This window comes from Pleurodeles waltl, chromosome 6 (assembly GCF_031143425.1).
Source record: "Pleurodeles waltl isolate 20211129_DDA chromosome 6, aPleWal1.hap1.20221129, whole genome shotgun sequence".
Classification (NCBI taxonomy): domain Eukaryota; kingdom Metazoa; phylum Chordata; class Amphibia; order Caudata; family Salamandridae; genus Pleurodeles; species Pleurodeles waltl.
In genome coordinates this window covers 1,023,002,994-1,023,023,290 of record NC_090445.1, presented here as the reverse complement: position 1 = coordinate 1,023,023,290, position 20,297 = coordinate 1,023,002,994, and positions in this window count along the sequence as shown.

Sequence of the window (20,297 nt, the reverse complement as noted above, 5' to 3'; positions counted from 1 at the left end):
AAGTGAATTTAGTGGTACCTGTGTGCACCTGCATGCATGCAACGATGGCGAGTGGGATGGAATGTGGAATGTTGCAGAAGGTTGGAGAAGGTGGAGATGAGATGAGGGACCTAGAGACGTCACTTGCCTTATGGTTTCTTTCAGTATTGTTTTGGCATTTTTTTAATGATAACTAAACATTTATTTGTTACAAAAGAAGCCTCGTCTTGCTCACAAAAACCTAATAGCCTTCTCAGGCATAGCATTTATTATTTCCCATTGGTCCTCTCAGTTTGGTTCCTTAAAGCAGCTCTTGTCGGGCTACCAGGTGATCAGTTCTTTCCAATCAGTATTTCAATGTGATTTTGCGAGGGCTGTGCGCAGTTCTAATACGCAGGCATAATCTCATGCAATCCCGAATTTTGTGCTATGTAAAATGTGTGAAAATGTTACTATTTCGAAAATCTATGATTTCTCCTGATTCATGCCAGAGGGCACCTGCTAGAATTAATCTACTAGCGGTATTTTCAGTAATCTTTCTAAGCAAGCCATGCCCTTAGCCCGAAAAGTCCAGAGAAATATTGTCAAAAAACGTTGGACTTACCTCGCATATTTTTCCTGAAATTGTGCATAATTTCAGGAAATGATAAGAAAGTTACACCCAGCCCTAACTTGCACTCAACTCTGGAAGTCCTTCCTGCATATATTTATCTTTCTTACCAATAGGTTTTTCAAATGTTTAGCTCAAATTATGTTGCTTCACGCAATCACAACTTTGGGATTGTGGGACTTCAAATGTGTAAGTCTCCAGCCACGGTCCTCTCACAGAGCAGACCTGCATTTCTGTCAAATATCCATTTCATATTCGTGTTTGAAATGTGTCTCACTCGGTTGTGTTCCTTCACACTATCTTGTGATATGAGGTATGGATCAGAGCAGGCCAAATTAGTCTTTCCAGGCCAATGAGATGTTATAAGAAAAAATGTATGTGCCATTTAGGATGAAGAAGAGGAAGATCAATGGCGAAGAAGTCAGAGAGAGGTGGAACGATAAAGTAGGATAGGTAGAGAAAAAGGACACAAAATGGTGCAAAGTACAGGGAGTAGAAGAAGGAGAAAGAAATTCTTGAATGTGAGAAATAGCTGGAGACATAAAGAAGGTTATAGAAGGACAGAAGGAAAGAGAAAGGGGATGGAAAGAAAGAAAAAATAGTTACTTACCTGTAAATGTAGCTCTCCAGTATTGGTATCTTTCATAGATTCACATGCTTGAATATTCCCCGTCGTCAAAGTGGGAGTCCCACAGTAACCTTATAAAGCAATAAATGTTAGTATCATAGGCTATAATGGCAATGCACATTCTGTTTAATAGTCTATCTACTTCCTTTTTTTAGAAAAGGACTTAACTTGTTCTATGACCAATCAGAAGCCAGAACCCTCTAGAACAGTCCCAACATAGGCTGTTTCCGTCAGATTTTCGAGCACTAGTGTGCCCCTAATCCTGTAGCATAAATGAGGGGAGCCTCTAAGGGGAGGAGGGTGAATCTATGAAAGATACCGATACCCGAGAACTACAGTTACAGGTAAGTAATTAATTTTCCTTCTCCAGAATTGGAAATTTCATAGATTCACATGCTTGAATCGGAATAGCAAGCAATATAGTAAACATAAATATACCATCATTTTTTGAGATACAGAATTAGCCAATGGTGGAAGAAGAAGAAAAGAGGCTCACCTTAATGAAAGAGGTGTTGCAACTCTGCCTGTCCCATAGCTGTATCCGTCTTATGGGTCTCATCCAGGCAATAATGGCTTGTAAACGTGTGCCTTCTGGACCAAGTCGTCACACTGCAGATGTGTTGAATTGGAACCCCAGCTAAGAGGGCTGTAGAAGTGGCCATTGCTCTCGTTGAATGGGCCGTTACTGAACCTTGTAACCTTCTACCGACCTGTGCATGACAGTACTGAATAGTGGCCACAATCCATCTTGCTATATTCTGCTTAGTTACTGAGAGACCTTTCCTGATTCCTCCATATGCAAGGAACAACTGGTCTGAACTTCTAATATGATGAGCTCTGTGTAAATAGAATTTGAGACACCTTTTAACATCTAGTGAGTGGAGGGACTTTTCTGCTGGTGTCTGGATTTGGAAAAAATGTTCTATGAACCACTGGTAAATTCAAATGCAAATCCGATTGCATTTTCAGAATAAATTTAGTTTTTGTCTTTAGGATGACACTGTCAGCAGTGAACTGCAGGAAAGGATGCTTGACAGTGAAAGTCTGTATATCGCTCACCCTCTTCGCAGAAGTGTGAGTCAAAAGTATTGCAGTTTTCCAGGTAAGATACTTTAGTTCCAATCTGTGTATTGGTTCGAATGGTGGTTTCATGAGCTGCCCCAGAACCACGTTCAGATACCACACTGGCAGGGATTTCCTTACTGATGGAAAGGCACTGAAGAGACTCTTAATTAACTGTTTGGTTATTCTAGAAGAGCTCAAAGATGGTGCATTATTGGCGCGTCTAAAGCGCTCAACTGCAGCTAGGTGTACTTTTATGGAAGAATGTAACAACTTAGATCTTGCCAGGTGGAATAAGTACGGAAGAATCTGTTCTGGTGGTACTTCGAATGGGTGGATGTTAGAGGAATTGCACCAAAGACAGAAGCACTTCCACTTGAACTTATAAGTTTTGTTTGTTGGCTCAGCTCTTGCTTGTGCCAGTATCTCTCTGCAGTCTGGAGGAATAACTATTGATGCAAACTCATTGTTTTCAGAATCCAGGCGATAAGTGAAGCAATGCTGGGTCTGGATGCAGTATCTGGCCCCTGTTCATTGTCAACAGGTCTGCTGTCACCTTGAGTTGCCAATGAGGTTTCTCTGAGAGGAGAAGGAGCTCAGTGAACCAGTGCTGCCTGGGTCACAGGGGAGCTATTAAAAGGAGTCTGCAAGGTTCTCTTTTCATTTTGTTTATCACCCTTGGGATCAATGGAATCAGCGGAAAAATGTAGGCATATACTCCTGACCATTGCATCGAAAATGCATTCCCCCAATGTCCCTCCTGGGGATTCCAGCTTTCAAAGTACCAGAATTTCTTGTTCTCCTTCATTACAAACAGGTCAAGCTTCGGTTTCCCCCATCGCTGGAACAGTTTCTTTGTGCTGCGTTGATTTAATTCCCATTCATGGTGTGGAATTGTGATTCTGGTTAATGAATCGACAAGGAGCTTGTGTACTACTGGCACATGCTCCACGTCTAAGAATATGCATTGTTGGAGCCGCCCAGTTCCAGATATCTTGAGTTTGAGTCATTAGCGTCTGGGAACGTGTTCCTCTCTGTTTGTTCAGATAGACCATACTGGTTGTATTATCTTTTCAAATGAGGACCGATGAGCCTGTGATGTTTGAAAGAAAGGCTTTCAAAGCTAAGGCAATAGCACTGAGTTCCAGTTGGTTGATATGGAGTTTTTTTCTCTTCTTTGGACCATTTCCCACTGATCCTTAGATTATGGAGGTGTGCTCCCCAACCTTCTAGAGACGCATCCATTGTTATTATGAAATCTTGAACCGTCTGCAAGAAACCGAGACCCTCTATTAGGTTGAGAGGTTGTGCCCACTATAAGATCTCTTATTTCATTGTTGGTGTAATGTAAATAGTGTTGTCGAACGAGCTCTGTGTTTGGATCCTGTTAGAAATGGGGTCTTTGGTTGACAGGCAGGCTACCCCCTGTTCAAGCAAGGACCCTCACTCTAGTCAGGGCAAAAGAGAATCACCCTCAGCTAACCCCTACCTACCTCCTTGGTATCTTGGCAGAGCAGTAGGCTTAACTTCAGAGTGCTAGGTGTAAAGTATTTGTACCAACACACACAGTAACTTAATGAAAACACTACAAAATGACACAACACAGGTTTAGAAAAATAGGAAATATTTATCTAAACAAAACAAGACCAAAACGACAAAAATCCACCATACACAAGTCAAGTTATCAATAAAAATCCAAAAAGAGTAATTAAGTAGTTTTAAACACACACTAGCGCTGCTAGCGTGAAATTGTACCTGGTGTGCATCAAAAATAACCCCGCACGGGTGGGTGTGCGTCAAAAATAACTCCGCACGGCGGTGCGTGAGTCAGAAATCCAGCCGCACGACGATCCGAAAACCACTCAGCGCAGGTTGTGATCTCCAAGCCTCCGCCAGCGAAGCTGTGTGTCGTTTCTCCTGCTCCAAGCGTCGATTCTTTGGTTGACTTTCCTGCGAGCGTCGTTTTCTCAGCTGTGGAGCCCGCGGCACATCGTTTTTTCTGCCACAGATCAGAGTCACGTCAATTTTTTCCCCGCACAGCACTCTGTCCGTGGATTTTCTTGTCTTTAGGCTGCCAGCTTCTCCTTTCAGGGTCCCAGGAACTGGATGGGCACCACAGGGCAGAGTAGGAGTCTCTCCAGAGAATCCAGGTACTGGCAGAGTAAAGTCTTTTCTGTTCCTGAGACTTCAAACAACAGAAGGCAAGCTCTAGATCAAGCCCTTAGAGATTTCTTCTCAAGATGGAAGGCACACAAAGTCCAGTCTTTGCCCTCTTACTCTGGCAGAAGCAGCAACTGCAGGATAGCCCCACAAAGCACAGTCACAGGCAGGGCAGCTCTTCTTCCTCAGCTATTCAGCTCTTCTCCAGGCAGAGGTTCCTCTTGGTTCCAGAAGTGTTTCTAAAGTCTGTGGTTTTGGGTGTCCTTTTTATACCCAATTTCTCCTTTGAAGTAGGCCTACTTCAAAGTAAAGTCTCTTTGGAATGTGAAATCCTGCCTTGCCCAGGCCAGGCCCCAGACACTCACCAGGGGGTTGGAGACTGCATTGTGTGAGGGCAGGCACAGCCCTTTCAGGTGTGAGTGACCACTCCTCCCCTCCCTCCTAGCACAGATGGCTCATCAGGATATGCAGGCTGCACCCCAAATACCTTTGTGTCACTGTCTAGTGTGAGGTGCAACCAGCCCAACTGTCAAACTGACCCAGACAGGGAATCCACAAACAGGCAGAATCACAGAAATGGTATAAGCAAGAAAATGCTCACTTTCTAAAAGTGGCATTTTCAAACACACAATCTTAAAATCAACTTTACTAAAAGATGTATTTTTAAATTGTGAGCTCAGAGACCCCAAACTTCACATGTCCATCTGCTCCCAAAGGGAATCTACACTTTAATCTGATTTAAAGGTAGCCCCGTGTTAACCTACGAGAGGGACAGGCCTTGCAACAGTGAAAAACGAATTTAGCAATATTTCACTGTCAGGACATATAAAACACATTACTATATGTCCTGCCTTAACCATACACTGCACCCTGCCCTTGGGGCTACCTAGGGCCTACCTTAGGGGTGTCTGACATGTAATAAAAGGGAAGGTTTAGGCCTGGCAAGTGGGTACACTTGCCAAGTCGAATTTACAGTTAAAACTGCACACACAGACCCTGCAGTGGCAGGTCTGAGACATGATTACAGAGCTACTTATGTGGGTGCCACAACCAGTGCTGCAGGCCCACTAGTAGCATTTGATTTACAGGCCCTGGGTACCTCTAGTGCACTGTACTAGGGACTTACTAATAAATCAAATATGCCAATCATGGATAAGCCTATTACATACACATTTTGTAAAGGAGCACTTGCACTTTAGCACTGGTTAGCAGTGGTAAAGTGCCCAGAGTAACAAAAACAGTAAAATCAGAGTCCAGCACACATCAACAACCTGGGGATCAGAGGCAAAAAGTTAAGGGAGACCACGCCAAGGATGAAAAGTCTAACAGATCCATTGCTCGTCGAGTTGTTGTTGAAGGGGCCTCATGTGCAAGCGACAATTTGGGACCAAAGGAATGCACAAGGAAATCATTCCCTTAAATGATTTGAATATTCGGACAGAAAATGACTTACTTTTGGAAAGTTTGGTTGCAAGTTGGAGAATGTTTGTTTACCTGTTTTCGGAGAGAAGACTTTGTCCTTTACTATGTCTAGAATGGCTCCTAAGAAAGTCACTCTTGTTGTTGGTTTCAGCTGTGACTTTTGATAATTTGTTGTGAGGCCCAATGTGTTGAATAACACAAGGCAGGTAGCTGTTGATTCCGCTGTCTGTTTTGAAGTAGGGGCTTTTATCAGCCAGTCCTCCAAGTACCAGAATACTTGGATACCCTGTAGTCTGAGATGGGACACCACTGGGGCCATCATCTTTGTGAAGATTCTGGGGTGCTTGACATATATTTAGGTCATAATTTTCTATTGTCTCTGCCCCTTGCAGGTAAGTTTCCTCTGGGAGGCTGTTTGTATGCCGCAGTTGGAGGTAGTCTGTACTGCTGCTTTTGTCCCCATTGTTGGCGGTACTGTGGTGACTGGTACTGGTTATATTGTTGGTGGCCGTCTCAAAATGAATAGTTTCCCCTTCCTCTCGCTCCCCGAAATGGCTGCTTATGGAATTGCAGGGTACCTAGGTATCTGGCTGTGTCACTATCTGCTTTTATTGACTGTAAGGCGTCATCTATATGTTTGCCAAACAAAGACTCCCCATCGAAAGGCATAAGGTTTCTTGTCTGGACCTCCAGGCGAGAGGATGTGGATTTTAACCACTCCTGCCTTCTCAACACTGCAGATCCTGCCAATTGTCTGAGACCTGTAGTGGAGATGTCTATGGTGCAGTCAATCATCTCTGCTGAGACCCGCTCCCCCTCCTGCAAGATCATACGTGCTTCCGCTTTAGAATCCTCGGATAGCAAGTCAATTTCTGACCACATTTGGAGATCATGTCAGTCTAGAATGGCCAGCAAGTTTGCCGCCTTAACTGGCTGCCATCATGGAAAATCTTTTTCCGATGCTATCCAGTCTATGACCATCCCTGTCCAGAGGCAATGTAATTGGCGTTGAAGGGATTTTTTGAGCGTTGCTGTGCAGCTTGCGACACTACCGAATCCAGTTTTGTCTGACCTATGAGGCAAGATGGTGAATTATCTTGGTCCTTATATTTTTTCTACAGGCGTGGAATAAGCCAAGGCATAGTGGCTCAGTTCTTCATGGCCTTTAGACCCTCCTGCCAGATAAAATCAACTATAGGTATGGCCCTTACACACTTCCTTGATTGTTCTTTATAATCATCAAGAAAACAGTCTGTTTCCTTTTTTTAAGAGTGGGAGCTCAAATCTTTTAGCTGCACGGTCCATCAAATTGTGGAACCCCCTAATATCCACAGGCGAAGAATCCACTGGTGTTGCCTGTGGTGGAGAGGGAGAAGGAACAAGGTAGTCGTCCCACTCGTCCTGATCAGATGTTCTCTCCTGATTTCCCCATCTTCTGTGTCATCGTCTGACAAGGGCACATTTTCCTCTGTGGTCTGTGTGAAGTTAGAAGCAGCACCCTGCAAACCAATGGAGTGGACCTTGACAATGGAACAGGCGTCTGAAAAAGATGCGGCAGCAGCGGAACTTGAGTTATAGGTGTCTGAGGGAGCGAGGATGGGAATCTCTCATAATAGTCTTGAAGCATACTCTGAAGGTTTGTTATAAGAGACGCTGGCATCGGAAGAGATTGATCTTGTGGAAACTCCGAACGCTCTTGTTGGATATGTTGCGTTTGGGTAGCTGAGCCATAATAATCCTGGTACTGCTCATTGTCATGATCATCAAAGTCCTGGCATTTCAACCTCAGTTGTGATGGGCTACTAGATGTACCAAAAGTTCTGTCATTATTCGAGTCGCCATCATCATCCCAAAGATGAATAGGTGGGTATGGCAGGACTCTATTAGGAGATGTATGAATAGGCAGAATTGTCTTATCTGATTATCTGCTTTTTAATGGTATGAGAGATAAAAGTGAAAATATTCTTTCATATTGTGGAAAGGTGGAAAGATGCAGTGTCGTCGAAGATTCATCTGATGAGTGCTGTGGCATTGTTCTACTTTCTGGCTGTGGAATGGTCGTCGACGGTGCGGTGGTCAATGGAGTCGTCAACTGACTTTTTGATGATGAGGTCTTCTTTGTGGTCTCATCGGCGAGCTCTTCGTCGATGACGTCATCAACAAGGCTAGAGCCTGTTCACCCTGTGTTGTCGACAGTGTGTGTGTCGATGAGGCAGTGACGTGGGTCGTCGTCCATGGTACCTCCAATAGGATTGCGTTGGATAGCCTTTGCTGTATTCATCTTCATTGAGGATAGCGGAGACAATGATCTAATCATCGTCGAACTTGGTGAGGTAAAGGTGGGAGTTACCGTCATCGTTGTTATCGTCGACGATGCCGTTGACGGGTGTGTCGACGATGATTTGGTTATCGCCGTTTTCATTGACGCTGAATCCGTTTTCTTTACTTGCAATGTAGACGGAGCAGATTGTGAGGCACCCTACAGAACAGTCTCCTTTAGAGAAGGAGTGGTGGGCAGGGATTTAGGTAACATCTGTTTAAAGGTTAAAGGCTGATATCCGTACCTCCTCTCTGTGCCAGTGTCAGTAAGTTTTGATTTCTTTACTGACCTTAGCTGCTGGCTCTGAAGAATGCTTTTCTTCAATCTTCTGCCTCTTACTTGAGGTTGTGGCCTGAGAGAAATTATCACTGTCATCCTCAGAGAAAGGATATTCCCTGGTCTTCAGTTTCTGATGCCACAATGACAGTCTGCCTTCTCTGTCCTTTAGAGTTTTTTGAGAGAAAGTCCGGCAGATTTTACAGTCTTTTACCTTGTCATCGGGATACAAACAAAAAATACAATTTTTGTGAAGAGCCTCAGAGTGAAGTTGTTTCTTTCCACAGGTGTCACAAGGCCTAAACGGCTTTTCTTTGAAATATGAGAGATATCCAGTCAAGTCTTTAGTAATAATTCACCAGGAAGTATGATCTTGTGAGGAAAAAACAAGTAGTTGAGCAGAGCGCAAGGACACTACCTTCACACGACGTGCGGTAGAAAATCTGAGGGAAACAGCCTCTGTTGGGACTGTTCTAGAGGGTGCAGGTGTCTGATTGGTCATAGAACAAGTTAAGTCCTTTTTTAAAAAGGAAGTAGATAGGCTATTAAACAGAGTGTGCATTGCCATTATAGCCTATGATACTAACATTTAATGCTTTATAAGGTTACCGTGGGACTCTCACTTTGACGAGGGGAAAATTCAAGCTTGAAAATCTATGAAAGATCCAATACTAGAGAAAGAAAATGACATTTGTAGGAGGTAGAGATAAATGAAGGCTGAAATACACAAGCTTTGAGAGAAAAGATCTAGAGCCACAGAACGATACAGAGTAGGGCCCTGAAAGAGAAAAAAAAAGAAATGTAAAGGTAGGTGTAACTCGCATAATTTTCTGTAATATAATTACACTGAATTACCTCAAAATTATGCAAGATTTCGTACAATTACACCAGAAGAGTAATTTGGCTTTTAGTGCTATTTTCAAAGAGCTAAGTCCCCTTGTGTTGAAAACGGACCTGAGGATGCATTTTGTGCTAAAAAAAATCTAAATGCAAAAGAACATGAATAGCAGCTCAATTATCCCCCACTTACTCTCAGTATTTAGCATTATTTTAGTCTAAAATACACTCTTGTGTCCAAAATGGACATAAGGCTGCATTTTACACTGAAAAATTGGCACTAAATGCAAAACGACATGAACAGCAGAACATGCTCACTAAATTCTTTGTTTCTGTACTTATTTTCTCCTGAAACTACTCTTAATTATGTGAGTGGGTGTTATCAAGTATTTAATTATTGGTAATTCCACGTCAAAGGATAATGCAAAATTACTGAAATTACTCTGAGTACTTCAGCATGATGAAATTTACTCCCAGGCCTAGAGAAATGCAGGAAGTGGAAGAGAAAAGTAGAGTGAGAGGGCAAGATAGAAAGAAAGAGAGAGAGAGAGAGACAGAAACATATACATATTCTTAAATGATATATGTTTTCACTTTGATAAAAAATAAAATAGTGCTTAAAAGAGTTGCTCATTAGTAATAGAATTGGATAAGATTTTACTTTCTCTCTTTTTTGGACAGACAACAAAGGTTCAAAGGCAGTGGTTTCCCTTAAGCAAATATTTTAGACATGGGACAAATGAAATATATGATGCATTCCCCAGGATATTCAGTAATTGACAACCTAGGACATTTTCAGTTTCGCAAATGTGACAGCCATAAGCCAACACAAATAGACAACACTAAAAAGAAAAAGCAATTTAAATGCATAATTTCCACAGGAGGAAAGGAGACATTCACAGAATACCACTAAAATGCAGTAATCACTGATAGGGAAGTTTGGCTCCATTAACGATTCTGATATTATGGTGGAAAATTTCAAATGGAATGGAAATAATGCTCACAGTGTTAGGGTAATTTGTTTATAGTTTACAGCATGAGTCATTAGCCATTGTGATTCTCCCAGCCACATCATTTCTGAATGGCTGAGTATGAGTGAATGACTTCTCAAAGCATCCTTACCGGTCGGTGGTTCCTTGTAAAATGCAAAGTAGACAATGCAAATCAAGTAGGGCTGTGGGAGAATACTTATCTCATTGGCTGCTTCAAGCTCTCATTATATAGTAGGACCACATTTATGAAATCTTTGTGTGGCATTTACGTTAACGATGGTGGCACAGGGCAAAGCAAAGGCGCATTTCGGATTTTTCAAAAGCTACTCAAGGCTTGATTTGCATTGTAAAGAAGTGTAATGCAACACAGCAGTTTGTGCTGCCTAGCCTTAAATTTCTTAGTTGTAGGCATTCCATGGGTGGGGCAGGCACCCGCCCATGTATTTCTTGCAATTCCAAATTTACAAAGATTTGCAAACCTAGAATTGCATGAAATCGACACGACTACCACAGAGAGCCAAAACAAGGAGATATATGCATTTTTCTCCTCATTACTAAATGCATCACACATATAAAGAGAACAATGCCTCTCAGGATTGGGTTTTGTGCAGGAAGGTATTCCTTCCTACCCAAAAATAATCTTGCCTGTGATGCAGGATCCCTTGCAGCACGGCGTAAGAGTGCCTGCATTGGGGCTGTGCAGCCACAAGTGTGCTAGCACTGGGAGAGAGCAGAAGAGCTCCATATCTTCGTAAATATGGTGCTCTCCAGTTTTTTCCCATCCACTCAACTCAGAGCAGCAACTTGCCCTGCAGCACCTTAATGCGCAAATTCTTAATAAATCTTCCCAATTGTTTGTCATTACAGTCTGCATGTATCATATTTATTTTTCATCCCTTTAGTAGTATTAGTCTTTATTTACTTGTTGATCAATTAAAATAAAGTTGCAACTATAATTTTTCACATTTACTTATACTGTATGCAAAATGTACACTAGGATACTATAAGGGTGTTTACTCGGTATCATTTAATCCTGTAAAATGAAAAATGTTTTATTGCAGCTTTATTGAATATCCCCAGTGGTTTTGTTGAGGTTTCATAGTACATAAGGCCAAAGCTATCCAAATCCTATGATATTAGGGGTCAGGACAACATTTCCCGATTAAGAGAGTTTGGAAAGTAGCATACACAGGTGCTAGCTTTTATCACCCACCTTACTTTATTCCTTACCTACAAACCTTTCTACCTTTGCATGTGTGTTGTACCGTACCGGCCTGAGACAGCCAGCCAAACACACATGCACACTTAGGGGCACTCGTCTCCCTCTCCCCACTCTTGTAGCCCAGCCCCACCCCTCCCTTCACATGTTGGCTGAGACAGCAGTAGAAAAAATAAAACAATAGCCATTGCGAAGGAGCTGTCCCTGTAGAGAGTTATGTAAACATAATCAGTAATTAAGAGTCATGATCATAACCATTGACACCTTTGAATGTAAATACTAAATGTAAGTACTTAGAACCACCAAACATTTTGCTTTATCTGCACGAAATGTTCCGTGCTCCTGAGGTATTTAAGGCAGAGATGGCTAAATGTAGCATCTCTGCCTTACTTTAGAAATATGTTTGTAAGGTGATCCGTCTCTTGGCTATATCACCGCATTAATGCACCCAGTAAACATGGAAACTTAGAATTCTACAGCAGTCACTGGGATTTACCCCAAAATCGGAATCTCGTCTTTTAGACTTTGAACTGTCTACAGAAAACTGAAGAGGCTCCGCCGATTGTGTTCTGCTTAAGGGATAGGACTGTGTTTACAAATTGCCATAGTTGTTGCCATGCTAAGGGAGAGTGTGCGGAGCACAGAACTAAGTTATGGGAAGAAGAAATGTTGGTATTTTTTGTCCCATCTGCATATAAACCATAAAACACGATTCCGGATAAAATGTATTCCTAGCATACTCAGCTACAGAAATCATCTCCATTTACACACCATGTAATGTTGCATGTTTATTTTCAGCCTTTGATTGGAAGAAAACGAACTTGCAGCAATGGGACATCCCTGTCCTCAAACTGAGAAGGAATGCCTTGGATGTTCAGTGATGCCATCCTCTGGATGAGGACCATGCCAAGCGTCTAATGAAAGGTTATTAATATCTTTAAAGGCTAGAGACTAAACGGGGATTTATTTCATTGTCTTGGAATGCGAAGGAGATACACTTGAGACAGGCATTGAGCATTGTAGATTTTTGGCCATTGCAACTCTGGGATGGTTTTGCTGATGCAAAGCTCATACCTTTCGCAAGAGGAGAATTATGTTGCTTAAAAACTTCACATGGACGTGTTGGGAACTCTAAAATGATTGGCTAAGGCACACAACTAGAGACTCACTGGTTTACCCTTTGATAATTCTGCATATGTTAGCATACCCTGCCTTTTGCAGATCATCTTATTGGAATGGAGAAAAATGATTTTCTTTGCAGAGTTCTTTATTAATTTGGTTAACGTAATTTATAGTCATATACTTTCCTAAATAAAAACATGACACTTCCCTAACTGCTGCACTTAAAAAGTCCTGCCAGCCATTTAGAGACTACTGATTTTTGTTTCCTGCACTTTGTTATTGGTTTGTATTAGTGGCATCAGTTCCCCTCTAGCCCACAGAGCTAAAAGGGGCTGTAATCTAGCCAGTGTAATCTTCTGGCATCTTCGGAGCTTTGCTTGGGGATAAATGGTGAAGTCAGTCCTGGAACAGAGGAATTTGTTGACTATATGGAAGAATTTAAATAGACCACTTCTACTTCCATAATTGACGTTAGCCGGTTCAACAGGGACAGTTCTGGGCTGTTGCACTCTGTTGAATCAAGCATAGATTATTACCACAAGAACACTCTTCTGTGTCGTATGCATGTTTTATTAGTTTTCTGGATGAGTCCGCCAACTGATCCACCATGGATTGGAGCTCTTTAACTAAGTCCTTCAATCCCATATGTTTCCTGGACTCAGTAACCTGATTGAATGCATTTTTGAAGCATTTAACAGGTCTTGTTGCAGGAGATCTGCATCAGCACCCACCTTTCCTATTTTCATCTCGAGAGTCAATCCTGTATAACCTGTAGAGGTTGGTGGTGAGCTCCGCTCTGCTGTCAGAGTTGGCAAAGTTTTGGCACGCCACACTCCACTTGGAGCTCAGAGTTCACCCAAAAGCAATGCTAGCCCTGCAGCAAAGCAGAGCTCACTGGCGTGCACACTACACTTAAGCTTTGTGGGCCACAACTGGGTTGCACTTTACATTCGGCGCAAATTGAAGGCAACATTTGCTCTACAACAGGCAAGCAGACCTTTAGCTAAGGCTTTGCTTTCTGCCGGTCAGCATGGAGCTGCTGCAAACTGCTGCTGAGGGGCAGCATCGCTGCCAGCTCTGGATCCAGGCCTCCCTCTTATCACTGTCCTCAGCAGCCCAGGAGCAGGGGGCAAAGGGAGGTAGAAAGCCACGCCCCTGGCAAAGGAAACCTGGGACCCTGGCCCCAGAAAGCATTCAGGTCAGACCCTTGTTTCACTTCCTCTTCTATGTGCACATGGGTGCTGGACTGGGCGTGGACAGTATTTTATTATGAGGGGGGTCTGTGCTTGGAAAAAAGGAAACTTGCAGTCAGAGCTCCACTTGAAAAGAACCGGTCTCCGAGTCCCTGGTAAAGGAAGTGGTATTATGGGCAAGACGGGGGTATGCTTGGCCCTCCACAGTAAGTTTGTGAAGGAGGGCAGTTGGTGAAGGGAAGTGTGCTGGTGTGGTTGAGAGCAGCAGGCTCCAGGCCGGTGGGCTGTGTCAGCACAAGAGGCCTGAAACAGCAGCTTTCGCTGCCTATGGCCCTAAATGTTACCCTGAATGCACCCTATCTTGACACAACCTCGAACTAAGGTACTGTTTCAGCAGGCCACAACTGGTCCCCGTATCCGACTGGCAATCCATCACAGTTGGCCTAAACCTTTGGATTTGACATGGTCTAGCAGGAGTTTCTGTGTCCTATGCATATTTTATTACTTTTCTGGATGAATCTGCCAACTGAGCCACCATGGATTGGAGCTCTTTAACTAAGTCCTTCAATCCCATATGTTTCCCAGACTCAGTAACCTGGGACCCTGGCCCCAGAAAGCATTCAGGTCAGACTCTTGTTTCACTTTCTCTTCTATGTGCACATGGGAGCTGGACTGGGCATGGACAGAATTTGATTATTAGGTGGGTCTGTGCTTGGAAAAAAGGAAACTTGCACTCAGAGCTCCACTTGAAAAGAACCTGTCGTCGAGTCCCCAGAGTCCCTGATAAAGGAAGTGGTGTTATGGGTACGGTGCTGAGACCAGCAGGGCGAGCTGGAGACTGGGGGAGCACCACCTGCTGAGCGCCTGCCAGATACAGATGTGTGTGGCCTCAGAGACTGCCTTAGAGCCCAGTGGCAAGCAAGATTAGGCCCTTTTGTGAAAATACCAGGCTGCTGGCGGTGAGCTGGTTTGCTGCTGCTAGTACTGGGGACTAAAGAAAGGGCGGTCTGAGGCTGTGTGTATGTGCAGAGGAAGCAATTGAAAGGCTGGTGCAAGACAGTTGGTATGCTTGGACCTCCATAGTAAGTTTGTGAAGGAGGACAGTTGGTGAAGGGAAGTGTGCTGATGTGGTTGAGAGCAGCAGGCTCCAGGCCGGTGGGCTGTGTCAGCACAAGAGGCCTGAAAGAGCAGCTTCCCCTGCCTATGGCCATAGATACTACCCTGAATGCACCCTATCTTGACACAACCTCAAACTAAGGTATTATTTGAGAAGGCCACAACTGGTCCCCGCATCCGACTGGCACTCCATCACAGTTGGGCTGAACTTTTGGATTTGACATGGTCTAGCAGGAGTTTTGTCATTTTGGTCTTGGTTTGTTCAATAAATTATGCTCTATGTTTTGAACTGTGTGTGAAATCTTTTGGTGTGGTGTTTTCACTGTTTTACTGTTTAAAGTGTTGCGCAAATACTTAACTCATTGCCTCTTAACTTAAGTCTGACTGCTCTGTGCCAACAGGAGTGTAGCTTCAGGGTGTGTGTGTGGAGGGTTACACCCCCCTTAATAAATGCATTTTGTGATAAATAGTTGGGTGCAGGTGGTTTCAGTCATGTAAAGTGATGTGTCTGTCTGATTTCACTAGGAATGTTTGCACACACATACAAAAACGCACAAACTCTCTCCGATTCTCTGTTTAGAAAGACTTCAAAAATGATTTTTTTTTTCACTAAATAATGCACTTTGTCTCACTTAGTATGCCTATATATTTTCATTTATCACGTGTTCGGTCAATAAAAACCATTATACAAAGAAAAGAGGAAAAAAAAGAGAAAAAAGGTAAAAAAATGAAAAAAGGAACCAAGGAATCATAAAATACAGTCATAAAATCGGTTTTAGTTCAAATATTCAGCTGAATTACGGAGTGCTATAAAATTGCTTGCAGGCTGGCTGTGGGCGCTTGTCTTGCTTGTTCGGTCTCTTGAAGAAGGCATCCTAATTTGTCCAAGAATTTAACCAGTCTGCAGCTGAGCTGCACGTCGTCCCCTTTAAAGCCTGCCAATATCGCGGGTCTGCACCTGCGCAGCCCCCTTTGAAGCCACACTGACCGTAGGAGCCTATTACGATCTGCTGTGGTGCTTTTGCATCAGCATATATGATTGATCAGCGTTTCTGGAGCCAGCCCACATAGTGGACGGGTGTCCGTCGTATTGGCTCTCGTCCACCTAGGGAGGTGGGCATATGTTGGAGGGCAGCCAATTCGGTATTTAATAAAGGCTGCTTTAATCCATAGATTGACTGCTGCTCCCTAATAGAGTTGTTGGGTTAGAGAGCGCCGTATAATAACAGAACCAGCCAGGCATGGCTTCGTTTCCATAAAGCCTCTTTATCCTGAAGATGTGAGAGAGGCTTGCCTCTTACTTTCATTACATGTTTGACAAGCTGATGTGAGCTGAGTTGGGGTATGTTGGACTTTTGCTTTTGCAGGGTCATCCCCAGACTTTTTTGCCTCCTGCCTCCTATATTTTTCTGACATGTTGCTGTTGGCTTTTCAACTCTGAGCACTTTACCACTGCTAACCAGTGCTAAAGTGCATATGCTCTCCTGTTTAAATTGTATGTAAGTGGTTTATCCATGATTGGCATATTTGATTTACTAGTAAGTCCCTAGTAAGGGGCACTAGAGGTGCCAGGGCTTGTAAATCAAATGCTACTAGTGGGCCTGCAGCACTGGTTGTGCCACCCTCATAAGTAGCTCTGTAATCATGTCTCAGACCTGCCACTGCAGTGTCTGTATGTGTAATTTTACACTGTAAATTCGACTTGGCAAGTGTACCCACTTGCCAGGCCTAAACCTTCCCTTTCCTTACATGTAAGGCACCCCTAAGGTAGGCCCTAGGTAGCCCCAAGGGCAGGGTGCAGTGTATGGATAAGGTAGGACATATAGTAATGTGGTTTATATGTCCTGACAGTGAAATACTGCCAATTTCGTTTTCACTGTTGCAAGGTCTGTCTCTCTCTCATAGGATAATATGGGGGCTACCTTTAAATATGATTAAAGTGTAGATTCCCCTAGAGAGTAGATGGACAGGTGGAGATTGGGATCCCTGAACTCACAATTTAAAAATACATCTTTTAGTAAAGTTGATTTTGAGATTGTGCGTTTGAAAATGCCACTTTTAGAAAGTGAGCATTTTCTTGCTTAAACCATTCTGTGACTCTGCCTTGTTTGTGGATTCCCTGTCTGGGTCAGTTTGACAGTTGGGTTGTTTTTCACCTCACACCAGACAGTGACACAAAGGGAGCTGGGGTGTGATCTGCATTTCCTGATTAGCCATCTCTGCTAGGAGGGAGGGGTGGAGTGGTCACTCTCATCTGAAAGGACTGTGCCTGCCTCTGACAATGCTGTCTCCAGCCCCCTGGTGTGTGTCTGAGGCCTTGCCTGGGCAAGGCAGGATTTCACAAGGAGGTGTGAGTCCCCTTTGAAGAAAGGTGACTTCAAAGACTAAAATGGGTATAAGAAGGGCACCCAAACTTACAAACTTCAGAAACACTTCTGGAATCAAGGGGAACCTCTGCCTGGAGAAGAGCTGATCGCTGAGGAACAAGTGCTGCCCTGCCTGTGACTGTGCTTTGTGGAGCTTTCCTGCAGTGCTGCTTCTGCCAGAGTAAGAGGGCAAAGACTGGACTTTGTGTGCCTTCCATCTTGAAGAAGAAATCTCCAAGGGCTTGATGTAGAGCTTGCCTCCTGTTGTTGAAGTCTCAGGGATAGCAAAGACTTCTTCCTGCCAGCACCTGGAGTCTCTGGAGAGACCCCTACTCTGCTCTGTGGTGCCCTTCCAGTTCCTGGGACCCTGAAAGGAGAGGCTGGCAGCCTAAGGACAAAAATACACGCACCGAGCACCGTGCGGAGAAAAGATCGACGCGAATCCGATCGCGGCTGAGAAAACGACGCGACGCCGGTTCCGCAGCTGAGAAACGACGCCGCAGGAAACGCGACCGAAAAACTGACGCCCGGAGCAGGAGAAACGACGCGCAGCATCGCTGACGGAGGCTGAGAGATCGCACCCTGCGCCGCGGGACTTTCGGATCGTCGTGTGGCTGGCTTTTTCAACGCGCACCGCCGTGCCGAGTTGTTTTCGACGCACACAGCCGTGCAGGGTTACTTTCGACGCACACCGCCCGTGCAGGGTTATTTTTGACGCAAACCAGGTACATTTACACGCTAGCAGCGCTAGTGTGTTGTTACAACTACCTAAAGACTCTTTTTATTTTAAACCTTTTAAAAATCATAACTTGACTTGTGTATGTTGGATTTTTGTCGTTTTGGTCTTGTTTTGTCTAGATAAATATTTCCTATTTTTCTAAACTGGTGTTGTGTCATTTTGTAGTGTTTTCATTAAGTTACTGTGTGTGTTGGTACAAATACTTTACGCCCAGCACTCTGAGGTTAAGCCTACTGCTCTGCCAAGCTACCAAGGGGGTAAGCAGGGGTTAGCTGAGGGTGATTCTCTTTTATCCTAACTAGAGTGAGGGTCCTTGCTTGAACAGGGGGTAACCTGACTGTCAACCAAAGACCCCATTTCTAACATTGGTGGCAGCGGTGGGATTGGACTTGTATTTGTACTTGACATACAGTGATTAAGTGTACACTACTGTTTTGATCTCAGACCACTACGTGACCACATACTACTTGTCTTGTGATTCTGCTTTTTGTTCTCTGATGTCCTCCTGGAAGTATTGATAATATTTTTGGACTTTGTTTTTTGGTTGTGAAGCCTTTGCAGAATAGAAGTCAATTTCTGGCACCTATTTATGTATAAAAAGTGGCAGCTTAAAGCATTCTGCATGGAAAGGGGACTGGCTGTGAACAAGGAATCCAGAAGGGAGGATCTTGAGTCAGCCCTGTTTCAGGATGAATTGAAACGTTGTCAGGCAACACCACCAAATGAGTCTGAGGAGGATAACTACTCTGAGGAGGAGGGCTACTCCAAAGAGGAGGGCAGTGGCCCTGAGGAGGGAACAGAAAGAGATGATAGGCTCCTAGCTCGAATCCGGAGTCTGGAAGAGCTAGAGGCAGAGCTTAAGAGGGCTGAGGAGAAGAGAGCCTTAGTCCTGGAAGAAAGGAGGAGGGACTTAGAGATTAAAAAAATGATTTATGCTTACGAGCTTAAATTGAAAGAGCTGGAAGTCATGAGGGCTGAGTCCAGCTGGAATGGTGGCAGCAACAATTGTATATCCAGTGATGCTGCAGAAGTGCACAGGCCCAGAGAGGTGGTGCCCTACTTGAAGGAGGGAGTTAACACACGCCAGGAGGTTCAGGGGTATGAGGTAGCTCCAGTGATGCACAGGGTCCCTGAGGTGGATTGGGGAACTGGCATGGGGAGTCATATTCCTACTGGTGGGAGGGACACTCTACTGACTCTAGGTGAGAGTGACAGGGAGAGGGGTTCCCCCCAGGTAGAAGTCCTGGTTATGGAGTGTGAAAACATCCCAGAAGAGTGTGGGTTGAGTGTCAGGGACAGTCAGGTACTGTCTCACCAGTCTCAGGAGGGTGATGTGGGGTGCTTTGTCAAAGCAGAGTCACTGGATGGTTGGGTGAAGGGTACTTTGGTTAATTCATGTGAGGGGCTGAGTGATGTAATTGCTGGAGAGCATATGTCTAGTCCTTATTTTCCAGAGCTATGCCAACACCAGGTGGAGTGTGAGTTCTCTGATCCCAGGGAGCTTACAATGGAGGCAGACTTCTGGGTGAGTACCAGAGAGTCTGAAGAGGCATTTGGGGGTGCTCCTGAGAGGAGTGGTCTAGGTAGTTCCCAACCAGGTGAGGTAGGGAAGGATTGTAGTGTCCCAGGTAGGTCCCAGTGTAGTGGGATGGGTGAGGGACCCCATGTCCAGTCTCAGAGGAGAGGGAATGGGGATGGGTTGAGGCCCAAGGTGCCCGAGATCCGGTCCCAGGTCCTGGAGGGGTCCCTGCGGGAACCCCAGGAGGGGAGCCTAGCCTGTACCATAGGGCCATCTGTTGAGGGAGACCCCACAGTGTCAGGAGAACTTGGGGGGGCGGCTGTAGCCAGCGTCCCACCAGTTCTGGTGTCTGGCAGTACCACTCCTAGTGAGGGGGTGCAGAAGTCCAGACAGAGGGTTGAGAGGGGGTTGCGGACCCCAGTGGAGAACCTGGAGGGTCAGGGGTCAGCTCTGAGAGCAGAGCCCCCCATGAATGACCTTGGTGAGACCATTTCTGGGCTGGGGGGAATCCAGACTCTGTCAGATGGGCAGAGGTCAGGAGACCTGCGCCAGCCAGACTCTTGTGTGGCCCTTCGGGACAGTGTGTCCCTGGAGGGGGGTAAGTGTGCCCCCCTGGAAGTCCTGGTGTGCCAGGCAATGGTTCAACCGCAGGGTGGTGACTCTGGGTTGAATGATCAGGTTCAGGGGGTAAACTCTGACCTGATGGGGGGTAAGTGTGCTCCCAAGGAAGTCCTGGT